At 42.9% G+C, this 20,694-nt stretch overlaps 1 protein-coding gene and 1 long non-coding RNA gene across 12 annotated transcripts in view; one reads left to right on the top strand and one right to left on the bottom strand.

Moving 5' to 3' along the window:
- The window catches only part of LOC130275897 (uncharacterized), an 80,599-nt gene extending 65,604 nt beyond the window's left edge, over window positions 1–14,995 (bottom strand). The window contains exon 1 of the long non-coding RNA XR_008844945.1: window positions 14,860–14,995. This is a non-coding gene — a long non-coding RNA (uncharacterized LOC130275897). The remainder of the gene's footprint in view (window positions 1–14,859) is intronic.
- The window catches only part of CADPS (calcium dependent secretion activator), a 560,269-nt gene that overhangs the window by 258,327 nt on the left and 281,248 nt on the right, over window positions 1–20,694 (top strand). The window lies entirely within an intron of this gene.

Below are 20,694 nucleotides of genomic sequence, written 5' to 3'. Positions count from 1 at the left end.
GATAAAAAGTACAGATGACGGCGCAAAAAAAAAGAGCCCACATACCGCCCTATATACGGAAAAATTAAAATGTTATAGGTGGTCAAAACAGGGCAATTTTAGATTACTGATTTTGTACAAAAAGTTTTAGATTTTTTTAAAGCGGTACAAAAATATAAAAGTATCTAGCCATGGGTATCATTTTAATTGTATTGACCCACAGAATAAAGAACATGTCATTTTTACTGTAAACGGTACAGTGCAAAAACGAAACCCTCCAAAATGTGCAAAATTGTGGTTTTCATTTAAATTTCCTACCTAAAAAAAATATTTTTGGGGGTTCACTGTACATTTTATGCTAAAATGAGAGGTTTCATTACAAAGTACAATTGGTCATGCAAAACACAAGCCCTTATATGGGTCTGTAGATGGAAATATAAAAGAGTTATGGATTTTAGAAGACGAGGAGGAAGAAACGAAAACGCAAAAATAAAATTGGCCTGGTCCTTAAAGGGGTTCTCCACCATAAGGTGATTTTAGTACGTACCTGACAGACAGTAATGGACATACATAGGAAGGATCTGCACTTGTCTTGGGGCTAAATGGCTATGTTGTGAGATTACCATAACACTGTGGCTAGCTTTTTGTGAACTGGTATTTCCTGTTTCACTTATGTTTTTTTTTACTACAAATCCCACAATGCCATTTTCCTCCCTCCCACACTTCAGCCTCCCCACCCATTGAAACAAAAGACCAGTGGTTTTCAATCAGGGTGCCTACAGCTGTTGCATTAGTTGCAGATTGATCCCTCCACCCATTGAAGCAGACAGGCTCCCTGTCACCAGCTGATTAGTGAGTCAGGTCTCGGCCGCATTGCAAGCTGGGAAAAATTTGAGACAACAGTCATTTTGTATGCTGGTAAAAATAAATATTGGGGTGAAAATCACAGAAGAATTGTGAGAAAACCATCACGCACAGGTACAGACACTATATTATGAATTACACTAACTTTACAGCCCCGGTAGCATAGTCAAATAAAAAAAAATCCTAGAATACCCCTTTAAGATTAAATGGGCTTGGTCCTTAAAAACCTATAAAGCTTGAGAATTTTAATAGCAAGTAAACAGCAAAGTGTCTTATAATAACATAAGGAACAACATATTAAAAGTTTAGTATGGTGACAGGTACTCTTTAACCTATTCCACCCTGTGACAGGTCCTATTGACAGATGAAAATCTATGTTATTCAGGTCACCTGTCCTGTATTTTTAATGTCATTGTGACCAATGGATTTATAAGCCTAAAATAATTATATAGTGACCTATTGCCAATCATGTCGTGCACATGCAAAAACATTTATGAGAAGCAGATGTGGGGCATTTTGCATTATACAGTATTACATTTCATACTGTTTGGTAGTGTTGATGAGCCATGTGTTCACTGATGATGACATTGACATCTAGTGGTGAAAATATAGCATTGCATATAAGCTGAGTGAACTGCCATAGAAAGAGATCAGGAATGCAGCTAAGCACATCAGCTTTTATTAGGTTTTTTTATGCAATTTTCTAGAAACAAGAATACAAAAAAAAAAAAGTCATGGGGCAAGAAGAAGCTGCATGAAAGTTGTACTAATGACATTTGACAACAAAAGCAAATGTATCTTCTAGTTGTTGTGTTTTTATATTTGTTTTTTTTTTTGTTTAAAGGGGGTACTCCCGTGGAAAACATTTTTTTTAAATCAACTGGTGCTAAAAAGTTAAACAGATTTGTAAATTATTCTTTTAAAAAATATGAATCCTTCGAGTACTTATTAGCTGCTGTATACTACAGAGGAAATTCTTAAATTTTGGGGATTTCTTTTCTGTCTAACCACAGTGCTCTCTGCTGACACCTCTGTCCATGTCAGGAACTGTCCAAGAGTAGCATATGTTTGCTATGGGGATTTTCTCCTGCTCTGGACAGTTCTTGACATGGGCAGAGTTGTCAGCAGAGAGCACTGTGGACAGACAGAAAATAAATCCAAAAAGAAAAGAATTTCCTCTGTAGTATACAGCTGCTAATAAGTACTGGAAGGATTAAGATTTTTAATAGAAGTCATTTACAAATCTGTTTAACTTTCTGGCACCAGTTGATTTGAAAAAAAATAAAAAAATAAATAAATAAAGTTTTCGACTGGAGTACCCCTTCAATGATTAGAGCCAGCTCCTAAAAAACATATTAGTTCTCTAGTCTGTTTTTATTTTCTAACTGTTGGTGGAGCTGCCAACTTTGCTTTTAGGGGTTTAACCCCTTAAGGACCGAGCCATTTTATACCTTAAGGACCGGAGCGTTTTTTGCAATTCTGACCACTGTCACTTTAAACATTAATAACTCTGGGATGGTTTTAGTTATCATTCTGATTCCGAGATTGTTTTTTCGTGACATATTCTACTTTAACTTAGTGGTAAAATTTTATGGTAACTTGCATCCTTTCTTGGTGAAAAATCCCAAAATTTGATGAAAAAAATGAAAATTTTGCATTTTTCTAACTTTGAAGCTCTCTGCTTGTAAGGAAAATGGATATTCAAAATATATTTTTTTTGGGTTCACATATACAATATGTCTACTTTATGTTTGCATCATAAAATTCATGAGTTTTTACTTTTGGAAGACACCAGAGGGCTTCAAAGTTCAGCAGCAATTTTGAAATTTTTCACAAAATTTTCAAACTCACTATTTTTCAGGGACCAGTTCAGTTTTGAAGTGGATTTGAAGGGTCTTCATATTAGAAATACCCCATAAATGACCCCATTATAAAAACTACACCCCCTAAAGTATTCAAAAAAACATTCAGTAAGTGTATTAACCCTTTAGGTGTTTCACAGGAATAGTAGCAAAGTGAAGGAGAAAATTCAAAATCTTCATTTTTTACACTCGCATGTTCTTGTAGACCCAATTTTTGAATTTTTGCAAGGGATAAAAAGGAGAAAATTTTTACTTGTATTTGAAACCCAATTTCTCTCGAGTAAGGACACACCTCATATGTCTATGTTAATTGTTCGGCGGGCGCAGTAGAGGGCTCAGAAGGGAAGGAGCGACAAATGGTTTTTGGGGGGCATGCCGCATTTAGGAAGCCCCTATGGTGCCAGGACAGCAAAAAAAAACACATGGCATACCATTTTGGAAACTAGACCCCTCAGGGAACGTAACAAGGGGTAAAGTGAACCTTAATACCCTACAGGTGATTCACGACTTTTGCATATGTAAAAAAAATATATATTTTTTTTACCTAAAATGCTTGGTTTCCCAAAAATTTTACATTTTTAAAAAGGGTAATAGCAGAAAATACCCCCCAAAATTTGAAGCCCAATTTCTCCCGATACAGAAAACACCTTGCATGGGGGTGAAAAGTTCTCTGCTGGCGCACTACAGGTCTCAGAAGAGAAGGAGTCACATTTGGCTTTTTGAAAGCAAATTTTGCTCTGGGGGCATGCCGCATTTAGGAAGCCCCTATGGTGCCAGAACAGCAAAAAAAAAACACATGGCATACCATTTTGGAAACTAGACCCCTCGGGGAACGTAACAAGGGGTAACATGAACCTTAATGCCCTACAGGTGTTTCACAACTTTTGCATATGTAAAAAAATATATATTTTTTTTACCTAAAATGCTTGTTTTCCCAAAATGTTTACATTTTTAAAAAGGGTAATAGCGGAAAATACCCCCCAAAATTTGAAGCCCAATTTCTCCCGATTCAGAAAACACCCCATATGGGGGTGAAAAGTGCTCTGCTGGCGCACTACAGGTCTCAGAAGAGAAGGAGTAACATTTGGCTTTTTGAAAGCAAATTTTGCTCTGGGGGCATGCCGCATTTAGGAAGCCCCTATGGTGCCAGGACAGCAAAAAAAAAACACATGGCGTACCATTTTGGAAACTAGACCCCTCGGGGAACGTAACAAGGGGTAATGTGAACCTTAATACCCTACAGGTGTTTCACGACTTTTGCATATGTAAAAAAATATATATTTTTTTTACCTAAAATGCTTGGTTTCCCAAAATTTTTACAATTTTAAAAAGGGTAATAGCAGAAAATACCCCCCAAAATTTGAAGCCCAATTTCTCCCGATTCAGAAAACACCCCATATGGGTGTGAAAAGTGCTCTGCTGGCGCACTACATGTCTCAGAAGAGAAGGAGTCACATTTGGCTTTTTGAAAGCGAATTTTGCTCTGGGGGCATGCCGCATTTAGGAAGCCCCTATGGTGCCAGGACAGCAAAAAAAAAAACACATGGCATACCATTTTAGAAACTAGACCCCTCGGGGAACGTAACAAGGGGTAATTTGAACCTTAATACCCTACAGGTGTTTCACGACTTTTGCATATGTAAAAAAAATATTTTTTTTTTACCTAAAATGCTTGTTTTCCCAAAAATTTTACATTTTTTAAAAGGGTAATAGCAGAAAATACCCCCCAAAATTTGAAGCCCAATTTCTCCCGAGTACGGCGATACCCCATATGTGGCCCTAAACTGTTGCCTTGAAATACGACAGGGCTCCAAAGTGAGAGCGCCATGCGCATTTGAGGCCTAAATTAGGGACTTGCATAGGGATGGACATAGGGGTATTCTACGCCAGTGATTCCCAAACAGGGTGCCTCCAGCTGTTGTAAAACTCCCAGCATGCCTGGACAGTCAACGGCTATCTGGCAATACTGGGAGTAGTTGTTTTGCAACAGCTGGAGGCTCCGTTTTGGAAACAGTGGCGTACCAGACGTTTTTCATTTTTATTGGGGAGGGGGGTTGTATAGGGGTATGTGTATATGTAGTGTTTTTTACTTTTTATTTTATTTTGTGGTAGTGTAGTGTAGTGTTTTTAGGGTACAGTCACACGGGCGGGGGGTTCACAGTAGTTTCTCGCTGGCAGTTTGAGCTACGGCAGAAAATTTGACGCAGCTCAAACTTGCAGCCGGATACTTACTGTAATCCTCCGCCCATGTGAGTGTACCCTGTACGTTCACATTGGGGGGGGGGGGGGGGGGGGGGGGGGGACATCCAGCTGTTGCAAAACTACAACTCCCAGCATGTACAGTCTATCAGTGCATGCTGGGAGTTGTAGTTTTGCAACCGCTGGAGGCTCCGTTTTGGAAACAGTGGCGTACCAGACGTTTTTCATTTTTATTGGGGAGGGGGGCTGTGTAGGGGTATGTGTATATGTAGTGTTTTTTACTTTTTATTTTATTGTGTGTTAGTGTAGTGTAGTGTTTTTAGGGTACAGTCACACGGGCGGGGGGTTCACAGTAGTTTCTCGCTGGCAGTTTGAGCTGCGGCAGAAATTTTGCCGCACCTCAAACTTGCAGCCGGATACTTACTGTAATCCTCCGCCCATGTGAGTGTACCCTGTACATTCACATTGGGGGGGGGGGGGGGGGGGGGGGAACATCCAGCTGTTGCAAAACTACAACTCCCAGCATGTACGGTCTATCAGTGCACGCTGGGAGTTGTAGTTTTGCAACAGCTGGAGGCACACTGGTTGTGAAACACCGAGTTTGGTAACAAACTCAGTGTTTTGCAACCAGTGTGCCTTCAGCTGTTGCAAAAGCTACAACCCCCAGCATGTACGGACAGCGGAAGGGCATGCTGGGTGTTGTAGTTATGCAACAGCTGGAGGCATACTACTTTGGCTGGGGATTGTAGTTATGCAACAGCTGGAGACACACTGGTTTGCTACTTAACTCAGTGTGCCTTCAGCTGTTGCAAAACTACAACTCTCAGCAGTCACCGACAGCCAACGGGCATGCTGGGAGTTGTAGTTATGCAACCACCAGATGCACCACTACAACTCCCAGCATGCACTTTAGCTGATTGTGCAAGCTGGGAGTTGTAGTTACACAACAGCTGAAGGTGCACTTTTCCATAGAAAGAATGTGCCTCCAGCTGTTGCAAAACTACAAGTCCCAGCATGCCCATAAGGGCATGCTGGGAGTTGTGGTGGTCTGCCTCCTGCTGTTGCATAACTACAGCTCCCAGCATGCCCTTTTTGCATGCTGGGAGCTGTTGCTAAGCAACAGCAGGAGGCTGTCACTCACCTCCAACGATCCTCGCCGCACAGGTCAGTCCCTCGTCGTCTCCGCCGCCGCCGCTGCTCCTGGGGCCCCGATCCCAACAGGGGCGCCGGGGATCGGGGTCCCCAGCACCCGGGGTGCACGTCCCGCACCCGCTCACGTCCTCCGGAAGAGGGGCGGAGCGGGTTGCGGGAGTGACACCCGCAGCAGGCGCCCCGATTGGTCGGCCGGTAATCCGGCCGACGAATCAGGGCGATCGTGAGGTGGCACCAGTGCCACCTCACCCCTGCTGGCTCTGGCTGATCGGGGCCGTCTCTGACGGCCCCGATCAGCCAATAATTCCGGGTCACCGGGTCACTGGAGACCCGATTGACCCGGAATCCGCCGCAGATCGCTGGACTGAATTGTCCAGCGATCTGCGGCCATCGCCGACATGGGGGGTCATAATGACCCCCCTGGGCGATATGCCCCGATGCCTGCTGAACGATTTCAGCAGGCATCGGGGACCGGCTCCGCTCCAGATGGTTGCGGGGGGCCGGTAAAACACATGACGTTCTCATACGTCATGTGTCCTTAAGGACTCGGAAATGGAGACGTATGAGAACGTCATGTGTCCTTAAGGGGTTAAGCTTTTAATAGCATTTAGGCTGTGATCACACAATGTATTGTCAGGCATGGATTATTGAAAGAAATGCATCCGTAAAACTTACATCCATATTTTTAACAGTTATGTACTCTATTTAAGTCTGTGAAATTTTATTTTGTCTGTGCACACAATATATTAAAAAAGGAATGCATTTTCACATACATGTAAATAAATGAAAAGTTACATATTTAAAGGGGTACTCCGGTGAAAAACATTTTCTTTTTTTCAAATCAACTGGTGCAAGAAAGTTAAACAGATGTGTAAATACTTCTGTTTAGAAATCATAACCCTTCCAGTACATATCAGCTGCTGTAGACTCCAGAGGAAGTTCTTTATTTTTGGAGTTCTTTTCAGTCTGACCACAGTGCTGTCTGCTGACACCTCTGTCCGTATCAGGAGCTGTACATAGCAGGAGAGGTTTGCTATGGGGATTTGCTTGTACTCTGGACAGTTCCTGACATGGCACTGTGGTCAGACAGAAAAGAACAACTTAACTTCCCCTGGAGCATACAGCAGCTGATATGTACTGGAAGGTTTAAGATTTTTAAATAGAAATCATTTACAATTCTTAATTTGGCACCAGTTGATTTGAAAAACATTTTTTTCCACCGGAGTACCCCTTTAAGCATCGGAAAAAAATAAATAATTTTTTTACATACCATGTGCACAAACACTTTCATATAGATCCTATTAATGTTAAAAATACAGACATTTTTTTACAAATCAAATGAATTATGTCTGAAAATGCACTATGTGAAACTAGCCTGTGGAAAGAAGGGGCTGAAGCCATATGTTCTGAGATTGGTGGCAGTACTGCGCACTAGTGTCTTGCAGTATGAAGGTCACATGACATGTTGTCTGGGGAGTGAGGTCTGGTATCATGGTGGCCGCATGTACTGGGCTTTTGTTTATTATCTGCACACTGGGGGACATGTATCATTATTTGTGTATGGTAGAGGCAGTTTACCCCTTTTCCTAAATTCTAAATTATGTGCAGAAGCGCTAAATTTATCAATCAAGTGCAATGATCTTCATAAATTGTGGGTAAATATAGTAATCTCCTCAATCCACTCTTTGGAAAATAGAATCGATGATTTAGAGCATCTTGCTACGTTAAGTCCAAGATGGCTTATATTTGCGCAAAAAAAACTGCTCTTGCGGCAAAATTTTTGGTGTAAAGGAAAAGTACGCAGTTAATAAATCCATGCGTACTATAGATGTCACTCCAAGGTACCCTGATTAGGCCACATCTGGAGGACATGCTCTACCAAAACGTGCGCAAAAAAATGCACAAAAAAAAAGGGCTTGCGCACAATTTTGCGCAAAAAAATACACACAAAACCGGTAAAATCTTTGATACATGTCCCCCACTGTCCCTACCTATTCATATATCAGCTACATTTTACAGGTCTGTGCCTAATAAGAAAACGCAATGCAGGTGTTTATATTTTTTTACCACATACAGTCATGGCCATAAATGTTGGCACCCCTGAAATTTTTCTAGAAAATGGGCTGGACAAAATTATTGGCACCCTTAACTTAATATTTGGTTGCACACCAAATAATTGAAATCAGTCACTTCCTATGACCATCAATAAGCTTCTTACACCTCTCAGCCGGAATGTTGGACCACTTTTCCTTTGCAAACTGCTCCAGGTCTCTCTTATTGGAAGGGCGCCTTTTCCCAAAAGCAATTTTAAGATCTCTCCACAGGTGTTCAATGGGATTTAGATCTGGACTCATTGCTGGTCACTGCAGAACTCTCCAGCACTTTGTTTCCATCCATTTCTGGGTGCTTTTTTACATATGTTTGGGGTCATTGTCTTGCTGGAAGATCCAAGATCTTGGAGGCAAACCCAGCTTTCTGACACTGGGCTGTACATCCCAAAATCCATTGGTAATCCTCAGATTTCATCATGCCTTGTACACATTCAAGGCACCCAGTGCCAGAGGCAGAAAAAAACATCTTTGAACCTCCACCATATTTCACTGTAGGTACTGTGTTATTTTCTTTGTAGGCCTCATTTTGTTTTTGGTAAACAGTAGAATGATGTGCTTTACCAAAAAGCTTTATCTTGGTCTCATCTGTCCACAAGACATTTTCCCGGAAGGATTTAGTCTTACTCAAGTTCATTTTGGCAAAATGTAGTCTTGCTTTTTTATTTCTCTGTGTCAGCAGGGGGGTCCTCCTGGGTCTCCTGCCATAGCGTTTCAATTCATTTAAATGTTGATGGATAGTTTGCGCTGCCACTGATGCCCCCTGAGCCTGCAGGACAGCTTGAGAATCTTTGGAACTTGTTTGGGGCTGCTTATCCACCATCCGAACTATCCTGCGTTGACACCTTTCATAAATTTTTCTCTTCCGTCCACGCCCAGGGACATTAGCTACAGTGCCATGGGTTGCAAACTTCTTGATAATGTTGCGCACTGTGGACAAAGGCAAATCTAGATCTCTGGAGATGGACTTGTAACCGTGAGATTGTTGATATTTTTCCACAATTTTGGTTCTCAAGTCCTTCGACAGTTCTCTTCTCCTCTTTCTGTTGTCCATGCTTAGTGTGGCACACACAGACACGCAATGCAAAGACTAAGTGAACTTCTCTCCTTTTTATATGCTTTCAGGTGTGATTTTTATATTGCCCACACCTGTTACTTGTCCCAGGTGAGTTTAAAGGAGCATCACATGCTTGAAACAATCTTATTTTTGCACAATTTTGAAAGAGTGCCAATAATTTTGTCCAGACCATTTTGGAGTTTGGTGTGACATTATGTCCAATGTGCTTTTTTTTCCTCCCTCTTTTTGTTTAGTTCCAATATACACAAAGGGAATAAACCTGTGTATAGCAAAACATGTGTTACTGCAATCCTTTTTTGTGAGAAATACTTCATTTTCTAGAAAAAATTCAGGGTTGCCAACATTAAGGCCATTACTGTATTTTTATTTGTGGTCGGGTTACATGTACCGTGAGTAGAGTACCACTTGCATGAATAATTAGGCCTTGGGTGTGCCTGGGTGGCCGTGAAGGGTATCCTAAAGAAGGGGGATACCCTGAAAAAGACTGTAGAAAAAAAGGGGAGGGAGGGTGGGGACATCGTGCATGCTGCCGACAGCACCTGTGTGGATCAGGTGGGTATATAAAGACCAGACTCCTCCCACAAATTAGGTTAAAGGGTAGCTCCCACCATCTTTTTTTTTTTTTTTCTGTCCCTGCCTATTGCCCATCTATCCCTAACCCCCTCCCTGCTTTTAATTTATTTATTTTTTACTATATTGAAAATACCTTTTAATCTGCCTGGTAGTATGCTCACTACCAGGCAGACTTCCCCAGCAGGCACCATGTCACTGATGCCTGCTGGGGGGGACTTCCGCCCTTACTTCATCTATACAGGGTGCCTCCAGCTGTTTCACCACTACAACTCCCAGCTTGCCCTGACATCTATTGGCTGTCAGGGCATGCTGGGAGTTGCAGTGGTAAAACAGCTGGAGGCACCCCGTGTTGAAAACAATAAATGCTGGCGAACTACCCCCTTCCCTCCCCCCACCCCCGTTGTTAAAACCCCGAGCCCCGCTCTCCCCCAACCCCCATTTACAATCATGATCCCCGCTTTATTATTCCATACTTACATACTGCAGAGTCCGGCAGTGGCGTGCAGGGGCGGCAGCAGCAGCGGCTTCATGTGCGGGAGGCGGGGCCGGCGTGTCAGGCCAGGGAGCCAATGCGTTCGCTCCCACCTGTCTGATTGACAGGCATGGAGCGAGCACAGGCTGAATGAAAAAGAACCGATGCCAGGCCGCATCAGTCCTTTTTCAGGCGTGACGTCACGCCAGTCTGCAGCCGGCCACTAGGAGGGAGACCCCTAGTGGCCGGTTTTCAAACATAAATTTTAACATAAAAAAAATAAAAAAATTAAAATATATTAGAGATATGTTTTAGTACATATGTACTACAACATATCAAAAAATAATGTTGATGACAGTGCCCATTTAACTGTTTCAGTGTCCTGGGCTTTATCTTATGCCCATATGTTACTCTTCTACATTGTACATGACCTTAACCCCTTGCCTCAATTGGACGTTCATTAACGTCCATCTGGGGCTCCCGAGGTATGACGCGCGCTCAGCAGGTGAGCATGCATCATACCCGGTGGGTCCTGATTGCTATAGGCAACCAGGACCCACATCTAATGCCAGACATCACCGATCGGGCTGATGTCCGGCATTAACCCTTTAGACGCGGTGATCAAACTTGATCGCCGTGTCTAAAACAAAAGTAAACATTACCGGTTAGCTCAGTGGTGCTGTTCGGGACTGCCACGGTGAAATCGCGGTGCACCGAACAGCTTGCAGGACACGAGGAGGATTCCTACCTAATGTCCGATCACCGAATGACTGCTCCGTGCCTGAGATCCAGGCAGGAGCAGTGGAGCGGCGATAACACTGATCAATGCCATGCTATTGCATGGCAGTGATCAGTGTAGGAAATCAGTGTGTGCAATGTTATAGTTCCCTATGGGGGCTATAACATTGCAAAAAAAAAAAAAGTGAAAATAAAGTGATTTAACCCCTTCCCTAATAAAAGTTTGAATCACCCCCTTTCCCATAAAAAACACCACGTGCGTAAATGTCCAAACTATAAAAATTTATTGTTATTTAAACCACACAGTCAATGGCATACACATAAAAAAAAAGTCCAAAATAGCGTATTTTTGGTAACTTTTTATACCATAAAAAATTTATAAAAAGTGATCAAAAAGTCCAATCAAATAAAAAATGGGACTGATAAAAACGTCAGATCACGGTGCAAAAAATGAGTCCTCATACTGCCCCTTATACGGAAAAATTAAAACGTTATAGGGGTCAGAAGAGGACATTTTTCAACGTATTAATTTTAGTTATAATTTTTTTTTTTTTGTAGTAAAATAAAATCAAACCGATTTTATGCGACAGTATGGACCTACAGAATAAATAGAAGATGCAATTTTTACCAAACTGCACAGCACTGCGTAGAAATGGAAGCCGCTAAAAATTACAAAATGGATATTTTTTTTTCTGGTTTCACCGTAGATTTTGTAGTGAAATTATTAATGGTATTACAAAGTAATTCAAATTGAAAGTGTTATGATTTTTAGAAGGTGAAGAGAAAAAAACTAAAAGTGCAAAAATGTGTGGTATCACGAATTGCCAAAGCCCCCCTGTGATATAAGGATTGTTTGTAAATTACATAGGTTCCTATTAGTGTGAATAAAAAATTGTCTCTAATAGATAGAATTGTTCTTATGGGGGGAGATTTATCAAAACCTGTCAAGAGGAAAACTTGCCCAGTTGCCCATAGCAACCAATCAGCTCGCTTTTATCATTTTTATAAAGGCCTGTGAAAAATGAAAGAAGCAATCTGATTGGTTGCTATGGGCAACTGGGCAAGTTTTCCTCTGCACAGGTTTTGAGAAATCTCCCCCATGGTGTTCAACTTATTGTGTAGATATTGTAAGGCTGCATTCACATCACGTTTAGGCACTATGGCTGCTGGGTCCGGCACCGAACGCATTCACTTTAATGAGCTGATTGGAGTATACTACAGTTTTAGGTCCGGTCAACTGGATACGGGGCAAAAATGGGCTATCTGACTCCGTTCGGCTCATTCAAATGAATGAGATGGGATACGGGACCGGCTGGTGTCATATATTCCATTATAGTTTTTTTTTTGTTTTTTTTTCGGAACAGACCACTGATTGCTCCTGTCGTGGCACTGCAGGAAGATTCAGCACATATTGCCAATATGTGCAGATTGTAGCCTTTTTCCAGAGGCTCCAGTAGTGAGATATCTGTTTATTGTTTATTATCAGAACCCTTCAAACAAAAAACCCTTCTAACAAAAAATGGATTGACCAAAAATGGAGAAATCTTATAAAGGAAATCTGTCACCAGTGTCACCTGCACTAACCTGTCAGTGCAGACAGGTAGTGCGGGTGACACTGATGACAACTGCAGTCGTTCTTCGGTAATCTTCTCCAGTATCTTCAGCTTCGGGCCTGGCTTGGAGCATGGGCGGAGCTTAGTGACATCACCGATGCTGCTCTCTGCTGGGTCCCGCTGCTAGAGAACAACAGCGGTGATGTCATTAAGCTCCGCCCATGCTCCATGCTGGGCCCGGAGCTGAAGATACCGGAAAAGTTTATCAAAGAACGACTGCACAGAACGGGACAAGGTAAGTACCGTTGTTATCATTGTCACCTGAACTACCTGTCTGTACTGACAGGTCAGTGCAGGCGACACTGGTGACAGATTTCATTAAGGGAAACCGTCTCATTTACCTTTGTCTACACTTAATAATTAAGTGATAATTTACCACCCCAGAGGACCATTAAATAGAATATAGTTATGCAGCAAGAATATCTTTGATAAATGATATTCTGAATAATAAAGATATTGTAATCATGATTCATAATCATCCCAGCAGGAAATTATTGTTAAAAAGAATCTGCATAGGAGTATGTAATTCCTTAAAACTGCTCCATATGTGGGAACATTTAGGAGCGAAGAAAAGACAAATTACACGCCGTTAATTGCTGTTGCCATCGGTTTCTTGTTGGCATCATCTCGTAAGGGAGAGGGGACTTAAGAGATTTATGAACAGGGCCGAGCAATCTCTTTGCTCATAAGGCCACACTGACTTAATGGGGTCATGTGCTGTACGTCCTGAGATTGATACTCTGTGAATACCAAATCATTTATCGATCATTGTAAAGTCATAACTCCGAACACTAAGGGTCTCAAAAACATAACCATGAAAAAGTTTTCACATTTGTTAAAGAGTTTGTCTCACATTTGTAAAAAAATAATAAATAAATAAATAAACAGAATTTCTCATTATAAGTATTCACCAGAGTCCTTGATGATTAATGTTCCAAACTAGTGGATGGATCATGATTCGGTGGTGTCACTGGGTCACTATATGCACTAATTGACATCCTATTGATTTAATTAAGAAATTTGTAATACTTCATTTCCCCTGTGGTGGTGCTGCAGCGAATTAAAACACTGCCAGGGTACCCCACAGATTGTAGATAACTACTAAAGACTGAATTGTTGAGCTTAAAGGAGTACTCCACCCCTAGACATCTTATCCCCTGTCCAAAGGATGTCTGATCACGGCTGCCACGCCCCCTCCCATAGACTTGCATTGAGGGGACGGGGCGTGACCTCACACGGGCGGAGTCATGACGCCACGATCTTCCGTCCCCGCGGTCAGGAGCCAGACCCTCCAGCGCTTCCGAAGCAGTAACAGGTGGGTGCTGCCTGCTATATTGTGGGGGTCCCCAGCAGCGGGACCCCCGCGATCAGACATCTTATCCCATATCCTTTGGATAGGGGATAGGATGTCTATGGGTGGAGTACCCCTTTAAGGACATATCATTCTGATATTTAGGTTTCTCCATAACTAATTCACACTAGGATAGCTGTCAGTTAGTCTGTGTGGGCAGGGAAGCAGGACTCACAGGCTTTTTGTTTGTGGACTTGAAGAAGAACTTATCATGTTTCTCAATGTGGGGGTTAGGAAAGCAGGACTTATAGGGGAGATTTATCAAGCTGTTCCCGTCATTTTTTAAATTTTTTTGCTGTAAACAGGCGCATCGTTGCGCAATTTTTTTGCGTCTTTTTGAAATAGACAATTTTTATAAAACTGGCTGTGGGTTGCAGGGCTGTGCAGTAGCCTATGCAGTGGACAGTATTTGTTAACTGTTGATTATTAACTATTTACCTTTGTTAACACGGAACAAAATGTTGGCGCAAATGGTACAAATAAACCGCAAATGAAGACCATGAACAACTTGGCTTAAAAAAAAAAGACAGACCACAGTGAAAGGACTTTCAAGCACTGGGTGGGCTAAAAGAAGAGCGCAGCGCCCGGTGTACTGAAGAACACTGTTCCCTGAAGAGAAATGTTCCAGTTTTCTTCAGTACACCGGCACTCCTCACCCAGGTGGGCACGTCCTGACAACCCAGGTGGCTTCTTGACAAGTGGCATACCTACTGTTTGGGGAACCCACACCTGGGGGGACGCAGGCCGCAAACATGTCAGGCCGCCGCACTAGTAGTAAGGGCAGTGCCAGTGTCAGGCAGCGGGAGCGCGGGGATTGTCAGGACAGTGCTGACCGCACTACACATTATGCTGCCACAGCAGGTCCATTACCTTCAACCCCAGTGCGGGCTCTTTAAAAATCTGTGCAGGGACAGGCAAAGTTTTCTTCACTGCACCGGACATGTCAGGGGCTGCTGGGAGCAGACATGCACGACTGCTCCTGGGCCCTGACAGGTCGCTGCGTCTGACCCTGCGACATCACCGGCAGAGCACAGAAGCAGCGACATCTCCCATCTCACCAGCGGCACTGGAGTGTGAGTGTAGGGGAGGAGGTGAGGAGAGCCGTGCATCATGTAACCCTATGGAGTCACAGATGGAAGAATGGGGGATGTGTTTGAGGAGACTGTGGATGGATTATATATATATATTTTACACCGGTGTTCTTCAGGGTGCCTCCAGCTGTAGCAAAACTCAATTGGGAGTTGTAGTTTTGCAACAGCTGGAGGCACCCTGGTTGGGGAAAGCTGAGCTTTATATATCATGGATGGTGTGTGGGGGGGGGGGGTTATTATATACACACACACTCACAGGGAATATATATATATATATATATATATATATATATATATATATATAGTGTATGTAATCTATCTATTATTACAATATTACTGCAGGGTAAAAACTGGAAAACTGTTATTCAGTCACGGTATATTCTGGTATGGTGGCTTTATTCAGTCATGGTATGGCGGCATTGTTCTGGTATATGGCATTATTATTCAGTCACGGTATTCTTCTGTTCTGGTATACCCCATATATAAAACTATCATTCAGTCACAGTATAGGGATTCACAAACAATGGGGGAACACAGCCTAAGGCCATGTTTGCAGGTCGGAGACACCACTGCCATCCTTGAAGTCCCTAACAACCAGCGGGAGAGAATATTCATGCATTTGAGTTGCTCCATGAGCCAAATCGCCTTAGTATAGTGGAGAGCGCAAAGTGAGAGCCCCAAATATGAGACCAGGGAGCGGTGACAATCCTAATCACAATGGCCGCTGCGGGGGAGACAGCTCGTGCATTTAGTCTGAAGGTTGGTGCATGTACCTTAACAGACAAATACAACAGCTCTCTGTTATTTCAATTTGGAGCACGAAAAATTCTGTTGCGCTCGTCAGATTGTTATGTTATTGATCAATTTTGGCTATAAAGCACCAGGAGCAGGCAAAATACCTAAGTAATCTCTGCAGCTTTTTTTTTTTTTTTTTTTTTTGGGGGGGGGGGGGGGGGGGGGGATGGGACACCAGCAGTACTGTCTCCAGCTGTTGCCAGACTATTTAGAACTCTCTGACAATGACAGTTTTGTAGTTAAAAAATGTCTGGTAATGTCTGGCATTCTTTGTAGCTTTTTATTTCAGTTTTATTCAAAAATAAGACAGGCAGAAACACTTTTTTAACACTTAACTCTTCCAAGTAGGGCCACCTGCTATGACAACACCTTCTGCACGGAGCGCACAGTCCGGGGCACAGACAACTCAGTCTGAGGGAAAACGAAAGTAAACTTCCAATTTGGTGGCTCACAGCTGTTTGTGAGGTGAATTTAAATTTGCACAATATTTAATAAAGTCTGTGTGCCTTTTTGATAAATGTGTTGCACAACAGCAAAAAACAGCGCAAATTTTTTTAAATCACACAAAAAAGGACTTTGCACAGCAAAACAATGATAAATCTCCCCCCTTGACAATGTCTAAAAATCTTTACGCGTTAAGATACTGAATCAGACCACAGAAAACGATATATCGCCAAACTTTCTATTTCTCCCATTATACTATGCTGCCCTTACAGAGAAGACTCGAAAGGCAAGGCCTTTCTATTTTAAAGGGGTACTCCAGCATTTAGACATCTTATCCCCTATCCAAAGGATAGGGGATAAGATGCCTGATCGCGGGGGTCCCGCAGCTGGGGACCCCCGTGATCTTGCACGCCGCACCCCGTTAAAATCAGACCTCGGAGCGCGATCGCTCCGGGTCTGATTACTGTCGATCACGGGGCCGGAGCATCAATGCAAGCCTATGGGAGAGGGCGTGACAGCTGTACAGTGGTCCCTCAACATATGATGGTAATCCATTCCAAACGGACCATCGTTTGTTGAAACCATCGCATGTTGAGGGATCCGTGCAATGTAAAGTATAGGACAGTGCTCTACAACCTGCGGACCTCCAGATGTTGCAAAACTACAACACCCAGCATGCCCGGACAGCCGTTGGCTGTCCGGGCATGCTGAGTGTTGTAGTTTTGCAACATCTGGAGGTCCGCAGGTTGAAGACCACTGTTAGAGGAAGTTGTACTCACCTGTCCCTGCCGCTCCGGACCGTCACCGCTGCCCTGGATGTCGCCGTCCATTGCTGTCGCCTCGTCCCCGAGGTGTCCCCGACGCTCCGGCAAGGCCTCTGCTTCCCCGGCATCCGCGCGCTCCGTCGCCGCCATCACGTTGTTACGCACGCCGCTCCTATTGGATGACGGGACGGCGTGCGCAGCGACGTGATGATGACGATGGAGAGCGCCGACGATGCAGGGGATCCCGAAGAGGACGCGCCGGAGCCCCGAGGACAGGTAAGAGACATCACCGGAGCTCACGGGTCACCGTAAACGGCTATCCGGCGGCAGCTGAAGCAGTCAGCGCTGCCGAATAGCCGTTTATGCGATGGCCCCGACATACAAAAGCATCGTACGTTGATGCTGCCTTCAACATGCGATGGCCTCTGAGAGGCCATCACATGTTGAAATTATCGTATGTCGGGGCCATCGTAGGTCGAGGGGTCACTGTACAGTATTCTGCGCAGATTTGATGCACAGGATTTTCTGCTGCAGATTTCAATGTAAATTGAATGACTGAACACAGCTCGAGATCATGCGCATCAAATCTGTGCCTCAAATCTGTGCAGAATACTGTACGTGTCAATAGACCCAAATTGTTGCTTAGAAACCAATATGGGGGAATTTATTAAAACAGGTTGTTCTCCTCCAGGTTGGTTAGCATGGTTTCTGATTGAAACTGTGTCTGTCATGCATCAAAGTTAGTATTTTGTTGCGCTGCAGTTGGTAACTTTGGCTGTTATAACTTTCTGGAGTGAGCACTGGAGTGGGGTTAGAGGGTTTGCGACGTTTGGAGGCCGGTTGCATTTGCAAAATTCAACTTTTTGAAAAGTACCACTGCAAAATTTCTAACCAAACACAACCATACAGTAAACAGCTTTAGAAATCTTTTAGATGAAAAGTTGCACACTTATGCCACAGAAAATGACCACGCAAAAACTGTTGCGAAAAAAATTGATGAAAAAAGCGCTCCAAACATAATGACAAATCCCCCTATATGCTGCAATTATTGTTTATCTTACGAAGTGTCCAAAGCTGATTACATAAGGTATTTATATGAAGCAGATCTGAAATGATCATCTATGTATCTATTTATGTAGGACTGTGTTTTGTGTGCATTGCAATAAGCACTGCAGACCAGATATATGATGATGAGTGGTGCCAAAAGACAAACTCGGCTCAGCTCCATCTGCATATTGTCTAGCACAGGCATAGGCAACCTTCAGCACTGCAGATGGTTTGGACTACATCTCCCATGATGCTCTTACAGCCAAAATGCTGACAAAGCATCATGGGAGAAGTAGTCCAAAACATCTGCAATGCCGAAGGTTGCCTATGCCTGGTCTAGCACTACCTGGATTCTATTCTCACCGCAGCCTTCCTTAAAGGGGTACTCCGCTGGAAAACATTTTCTTATAAATCAACTGGTGCCAGAAAGTTAAACAGATTTGTACTACTGAGGAAAGGGTCATTTTATTAAGTACCCTGAAACGCGTCTAGAGGTGAATTACCGCAACATTACCACATCTATATTTGGGATCCTATTCTACATGACTACCAAGATCGACACCGATCCCTAATCCAGCCGCTTGGTCCCATCTTTCTTCTATCCACTTCAACCAGCCTTTCCATCTCTACCAGCCTTTTCTACCTGTCTGACGTCAGACGCGGGGACTCTCCACGAGGCTGCATTATCCTTTCAGCTGTATTCTCCATCTCGGTGAATAGCGGCTTTCCATCTGGTCTGTGGCGGGCAGCCCAGCCGTGGGAGCGCATGCCATCGCTTATTACAGCATACCAAGTTCTCTGTCAGCTGTATTTTCTATCCCTGTGAGCAGCAGTTTTACACCCAGTATGTGGCAGGCAGACCAGCCGCAGGAGCGCATGCCAGCACCCATTACAGTGCACAGCGCAACATGTCCCGGACATACATGGAGGCTGGCTGCAATTTTGAACAACTTTGATACTTTGAATATGATCAGCTGATAAATATATATTTCTGACTCTGCTGTCTATTTATGGGACATTTAATATATATCCATTTACATTCATCATAATTGCAGACTGTGATTATTTCTGGACTAATAAATGCCGGATTGTCTGACTTTCTGATATCCCTGTCCATTATTGTTTTATATTATATTATATTTTAAACAGCTATTTGCCTCCCCACAAGGGCCCTGTGTAAGGCCTCTTTCACACTATGAAATAGTTCCGTTTAGGAACTTCCGTCACAAGTTCCGTCACTATATCGGGGAAAACCGGCCTTTACAAAACCCCTGACGGCCGTGACGAAATCGTATTGCAGCCTATGGGGTTTTGTAACTGCCCGTTTGCACCCGTATATGCCCGTAAATTCATTAAGGACGTGATACAGTGACGGGACATCGTGGCGGAAAAATTAATGCATGCAGTAATTTTTCCACCACGATGTCCCGTCACTGTATCACGTCCTTAATGAATTACGGGCATATACGGGTGCAAACTGGCAGTTACAAAACCCCATAGGCTGCAATGCGATTTAGTCACGGCCGTCAGGGGTTTTGTAACGGCAGGTTTTCCCCGATATAGTGACGGAACTTGTGACGGAAGTTCCTAAACAGAACTATTTCATTGTGTGAAAGAGGCCTAAGGAGGTTTTTTTTATATAATTCTCATATACATTTCTTTTGTTATTTATTTTAATAAATCTATTTTGCTAGCATCATCAATTTGAAGCACGTTTCCTCATTTTTCTACAAACTCATCATGTATCAGTTTATCTGATATTAGTCTTGAGGTGATGTTTTCCATTATCTTTTTTCTTTTTTCAAATCCTTATTGTACTTTTTTTGGTGTAAGTACTATACCATATATACACCTCGATTAATTTTTTTGAGCTGCACATTGCATTTCCTTTTTTCAGATTTGTAAATTACTTCTATTAAAAAATCTTAACCCTTCCAGTACTAATCAGCAGCTGTATACTACAGAGGAAGTTCTTTTCTTTTTGAATTTCCTTTCTGTCTGACCGCAGTGCTCTCTGCTGACACCTCTGTCCATGTCAGGAACAGTTCAGAGCAGGAGAGCTTTGCTATTGGGATTTGCTTCTACTCTGGACAGTTCCTAAAATGGACAAAGGTGTCAGCAGAGAGCACTGTGGTCAGACAGAAAGAAAATGTAAAAAGAAAAGAACTTCCTCTGTAGTATACAGCAGCTGATAAGTACTGGAAGGGTTAAGATTTTTAAATAGAAGTCATTTACAAATCTGTTTAACTTTCTGGCACAAGTTGATTTAAAAAAAAAAAAAATGTTTTCCAGTGAAGTACCCCTTTAATTCCACAATCCTTCATCCAGTTCCAGGTCTTACTGTGAATGTTTGAGGTCTCTTATCTCATTAGCGCTTCAGATTTACCTCGTACAAATACCATGTTTATCTGCAGTTCCTTTTTATTTGGGGTTTGGTCCCTATGTGGCACTTTCTTCATCCTGTGAAAAATCATGATGAAAATGATTGTTTGTTTTTAAGTTAACAACATTTGCCGATAACATATGGTCTGGGAACACTCGGCAAATATGAGGCTTTTACTAGC

The sequence above is a fragment of the Hyla sarda genome, chromosome 6 (genome assembly GCF_029499605.1).
Source record: "Hyla sarda isolate aHylSar1 chromosome 6, aHylSar1.hap1, whole genome shotgun sequence".
Classification (NCBI taxonomy): Eukaryota; Metazoa; Chordata; class Amphibia; order Anura; family Hylidae; genus Hyla; species Hyla sarda.
The sequence above is the reverse complement of the archived record's forward strand: the minus strand, read 5'-3'. Positions and strand labels throughout refer to the sequence as shown.